The following is a 6,000-nucleotide window of genomic DNA, read 5'->3' as shown; positions in this document are numbered from 1 at the left end:
CAGCGTTTAATTGTAGAAATAAGGGTTAGTGGAAGGAATGCGAAATCTTTAAACTGGTGAGGTCACGCGCTCCCGTGTTGCAAGTCATATTGAGCGCGACTGTACGTGACCTGTAAAATCACGTCCTGTAAAGCTAGTCACGTGATATGTTCCCTTCGTAAACCACGCAAGAACTAGTCACGCGACTAAAATCACGTAACGTCACGTAACAGCTAGTCACGTGACACGTTCCCGCAAAGACCACGAAACAACAAGTCATGTGACTAAAATTACGTAACAGCGGGCAACATGTAGTCACCTGAGTAAAATCACGTATCATCAACTAACAACTAGTGACGTGACTAAAATAACGTAATATCACGTAACTAGTCACGTGACATGTTTCCGCCAAAACCACGTAAAAGCTAGTCACGTGATGTGTTCCTGCCAAAACCACGTGAAACGTGCGTAGCGTGGAGAACCGACCGAAACCAGAGCAGAATAGCCAAGTCCAGTCATACTTGGTACTATTGGCAAAAACTTAGCATCTCAGGAAAAGCTTGGCGATACTAGTAAAACGTAGCTAGGTCGAACACTAGCTCCGCTATTGGTTCCAGCCTTGCGCCACTAGTGCAAGCTGCGCACATTTTTTTTAACTGTGTAAATTTAGCACAATTTAGCCATGAAATTTGGCACACTTACATAAGGTTCTTCAGAACTTATATAGTTCAATATGAACGCGTGTTTTTCTGTGTTTTTCCTGACCTTATTCCCCTTTTTAGGGCGTTTTGATGCTATAAAAGCTTGCTTTAAGCTTCCTCTGTATACAAGGACACTCAGCACGATGTGTTGGACACAGCAAGCAGTTTAGAATATATTTTATATCGCTTCCAAAGTGTGCCTAAGTGCTCATTCTCACGATCGAGGCCCATTGCTAGCGCGACTGACGCCGACGTCACTGTGTAGGAAGTGTAACGAAAGTTTTGGCGACGTCAGACCATATTAGAGTGACGTACAATGAGCAGTAACCCACAGCTCCGCTGCACTACGCAAGCCAAGAGAGCATCCGTTGCAAACCTGCACTCATTTTTTCTCAGCGTGTTGCCGAAGTAGCCAAACTTGCTCGCATTTTGCAAAATGCTTCGCGTCGTCACACGAACCTGCAAAGGCGACTTTAGAGAATTTTAGTTTCTTCGCATACTTCTTTGCTTTAGCACAATGGATTACCGTAGCCGTAAACGTGAAACCGGTTAGGTGGGGCAACCTGGGGGCGCTAAGACGAACCAGGCAAGCACAGAATTGCTGTTGCAGAAGTCTAATGTATTCTACTTCTCTGCTGGCACAAACGGAATCACAAAACTGGATCTAATAAAAACCAAAAAAAAAAAAAGAAGCTGCAGTGAAATAGTACTTTTTATCGATAACAGAGAGTACGCTCAGCATCCAATAATCCTCGTAATCCCGAACAAGCCTCGACTCGAAATTCGTCATTCACTCGACCGAGTTGCGCACCAGCGCCGCCCCTCGCTTGATAATGACGCAGCGATTCTGAGGAATTGCTGCCAATTATCCCTCACATGTAGTGGGGCGCCAATTTATTTCCCTGAGAAGTTTTGCCCCTGTGTGTCAGCTCATCGCTCTGTGTGAAATCTGACCACATTTCTGGGTTACAAATTAAAAATTGTACTTTTCCATCTAAAAGATAAAATTGTTCTTATTTCTATTTATTTTGCGACATGGTCTTTCCATCCTTGTCAAGAGACTATTCGTACGGCAAACCTCTTGAATGTAAGTGGCTTGCACAGCAGACAAAATTAGGCGTATCTATAATTTGCCACGGGCAATCTTTTTCCCACCTTTTTGGTAACAGTTCCTTTTAAAATCTTTTTATCGCATCAAAACAGGGCCGTCTTCTTCGTTTTATAGCCTTCGGAAATTCTTATCCTATAATTTATATCTTTGTTGAATATCTACGCGTAAAATAAGAAATTAAATGATCGGCCACCCAGTTCGCATTTATTCGTGTGCTTGTCTCGTGTTGGGACGTTCATACGCGCGTAAAAAACTTCGTCGAAGAAGGGCAGCCAGAAGCTGTTGCCGTATCGGTGCTTCCCCTTCAAGACGTTTCTTTATATCTTTCACACCCCCTTTTCCCTTTCCCAAGTACTGGATAGCAAACTGGAGGCTTCCTCTGGTTAACCTCCCTTTCTTTATCTTTTTTTTTCTCTCTCTCTCTCACTGGGGCGATCGCCGCTCTTTCTGACGCTGTCATGGTCATCACGCCGAAAGAAGCCGACACTCGCGCACCAAAGTAAACTAAGAACGGCCGTCATCCCTAAACATTATGGCTGAAAATGAACTCCAAATGATTGAAAGGCCCCGCTGTAAATCTCACTTTGCTATGATAACATTCGTCACGCTTTGTTAAGCACACAGGACGTCCACGCCAGCTTGAATTAAAATACAGACAAAGCGAAAGAAAACCGACAGAAACCAATTCCCTTCGGACAATATTTCCCGGGTGATCACACGACCGCGCTGCACAAGCTTGTCGTACAGCCCATCACTTCAAGCCTCGCGCCGCATCTGCGCCGCATCTAAGACGGGGGGCTTAAGCGGGCCTGGCACGCGGCAATCACTGAAATATTGGTGCCAGTGACCTTTTGAGAAGTCTACAAACAGCAGGGCTTCTAGACGGAAGGTCGGTGGATGCGGTTCTCGTAGACGTCCAAGCAGAAAACTATCACGAGCGCGCGCGAGTCCCGCTGCGCGATAAACGAAGCCAGACGATCCGCTTCCGTTATGCAAACATGGTCCCCCTGATGGGAAACCTCGCAGCCATAGTACGCGGGTCAGGTTTCAGGAACACTGGTAGATTTCAATCAGGAACGCGGCAAACTGCGTTGCTGTCGATGGCTTGGTAGTTTGTTCTCTCGCCTCTACTTTTAGGCGTTATTTTGCTGTCTCTTCCTCTCCCTCCGACGTTTAGAAATTTACTTCTACTTGTTCTTGCGCTGCTTGCGTCTTTCATTAGCCAATCGCAGTCAATGTAGACAGTATAGCAATAAACGAGGTGAAAAAGAGCATCTGCTTCTAAAGGAATTCAGAGCCTTTCTGCGAACGTTTCTCATAGCTACGATTATATTGATTATGAATCTAAGAACAGAGCAACAGACAAGGACTGGCGAAAATAACTCACCCGTCCTTTTCTGTTGCGCTGTTCTTAGACTCATTATGTGCTATCAACGTGCCCAAGTTTCCACCCTATACTGATTAGTGTATAGCTATAAGCGAATGGAGTAATCGAAACTAAAGTGCAAGGACATAAATATATGTAGCGCCTGTACTCCACGAGCTATATACAACCAGGCCACAGCAAAACTGTGAAACGCCACAGCTCGCCGGTTAGCTTGAGTTTCCAATATGAATGGTACTATGTGCTGAACAGCGACACTCTTTCGTATACGACGTCAGTAGATAAATGTGGTCTCTCTTTCTTGACGAGGATTTTTGCGACATAATGAAGTGTGGGGTAAGTAAGAATGCACGTCCCCATGCACTTCCACGAGCACACCACACAGATGTAATTCGACTCAGTGTTGATTGTTGACACACATAATGTAGGCCCCACATTGCTTATATAGAGAAATATTGTTCTCCCCCCCCCCCCCCCCCCAAAAAAAAAGACACCCACTTTCTCATCCTTTCAGGATTTATGCCGCTGTTATCGAGGAAAGGTAGCAGGCTGAGGGCCAAAGGTCCGATCACGCCACTTTCCACGATACCAACAGCATTAATAAAGCGTCAACTAAGAGGGGCTATTATTCTGCAACCTACACACAGATACACGCTTTCTTGTACATCCTTGTTAGAAGACTACAAGGAGGGCACCCCTCGTTTGCATTACCTTTTTCTCCGTTGGCTCCTTAGTATATTTTTCCGCGTACTCAAAACACATCGCTTTTGTGCATCATTGCACGTTTTGGCGGTGGACAAAATTTGGCTCTTTGGAGACCGTTGAAAACAAGACTGTTGAGAAAAGCAAAAGAAAGGACAGGAGCGGCGTGAAGGCGACATTTCTACGTCGGGGGCACGTTTTCCGAGACGGTCGGTGTGAGGACGTCGGGGGGGGGGGGGGGGGATGGCATCTCTGGGCCATTATCGTTATCGCGTCGCTTCCGGGCCGCTTGGCGCGCCGCCTCGCCAGGACGACATCCATCGCGCGCACAAAGAGCACCAAGACAAAGGCAGGCGACTAGACAAAAGCGTTCCGACGCCGCAGTCGTCCCCGGCCGCAGAACGCGCTCTTATCGGCGCCCGGGACGCGGCCGCCCCAACAGCGCCTTGCGCTCGATCCCCGCGCGATGATGGGCCGACGATGGCGGCGCTGTTGGGGGCCCCCTCCCCTCAGCCGGCACCGGGGCCCAAAACGCCGAAGAGACACAGCCTTCTTCGAACTGTGCGAGGAGGAGAGAGCCAAGCGCCAACCCCGCGTGTCAATTCCGAGCCAGGGCTCACTTTGTGGGTTTTGTACTGCTTGCCTCGCTGAAAGAAACAGTCGGGCTCGTGGACTAAATTCTGAACCATTCATTACACCGACAAAACTGCCGCCCTCCGTTCTAATGAAATCGCGCGGCGTTGTGAAACTAGACCGTGCAGCAGCTATAATCATAGCGCGGATTCGCGATGTTGTTCGCTCTTTCACACCAGAGGTTCTCGCAATAAGCTTCTATACCTTGGCTAACGACGTCGGGTATATAGATTTCTCCAACTGGATAGCCGACAGGCATCAGCCAGCCTTATAGTCGTCCATTTCTACGAATAGCTGTGCGAGTCCATGGCCAGAAGCAAGCTTCCGCAACGGCTAACGTCTTTGCTAAAGGAGTAATGCCGTTACCACTTGACTTAGTCCGTAGCTGGCACGTGACAGCTACTCTCACGTGTTTCCCAAGATGACGCAAACAACTGCTGCGAATCTATGGGTATTAACTCATCCGAAGATGTCTGAAAAGTTATCGTGTACTTGCATGCGCGAAGACGCGTCTGTATTGTACCCAATCCTTGGTAACGGCGAACTGCGTTCGGTAATGTGCCCGACCGTTTTAGGCTTTGTTTATCCGACCAATATATAGATAATAATAATGTAAAGCCGTATATATTCACTTACACGAAATGTCCAGACTTCAACTGTAAATCATTATTTGAGTCAGCTTCAGCAAACAAATATGTGCGACGTAGGCACGGAAGAACAGAGAAGTTTCGGCCACTGCTGTTTTTAACGGGTTCATTAACGTTCGTTTGAAAGGATATAGTAACTATTTGTGTCGTACAATTCGGAGGTGACAAAATTTTATTGCGCACAATCGTGTAACCATTTTTATAGCAAGCGATCATAACTTCGCCAGCATTTCAGCCGTGCAGTGGTTACATAATGTATATTCTAAGTTGCTTACGGGCTCTGGATGTAGATTTTCTTCAAGAAACAGCGCGACAGCGAACAACGGACAAAGAAAGAAACAAGAACAAGCGCCACCTGCGTTGGAGGCACGAACCACGAGCGAAAAAAACCCACCGTTTGTGTCAGCCCACTGCAAGCTCGTTAAAGGAGTATACTGCCACGAATTTTCGAAATTTTCTTATTGTGGCTCTAAATAAAAACACCGAAGAAAGCGTCGCGGCGCCTCGGAACGCATTGAATATATTTTTATTCCAGTACCTTAAAAAAACCACTTTCCGTTTCGATATCGAGGAGGCAGTTTCATAGTGACGTGTTAAGTCTGACGTTGGTCTAAGTCACGTGGAGACAGCAACTCGTGACTTCCTTGCAGCAGCATCTGTCGTATGCTGCCGGTTGCACGCTGTGCACGTAAACAACGGTGAGTGATTTGTCGTTCGGCGACTCTGACTGCGACTTCGGCCTCACGCAGGACGCGGAGTTCGCAAACCCAGCGAACCGTTTGTGAAGTCGTCAGGATAATGTCCATTGCGGTGGGGCTGGCTTGCAGATGCTGGGCGACGAAA

Source organism: Rhipicephalus sanguineus, chromosome 1 (genome assembly GCF_013339695.2).
Source record: "Rhipicephalus sanguineus isolate Rsan-2018 chromosome 1, BIME_Rsan_1.4, whole genome shotgun sequence".
In the NCBI taxonomy this organism is placed as follows: domain Eukaryota; kingdom Metazoa; phylum Arthropoda; class Arachnida; order Ixodida; family Ixodidae; genus Rhipicephalus; species Rhipicephalus sanguineus.
This window is presented reverse-complemented; position numbering follows the sequence as displayed.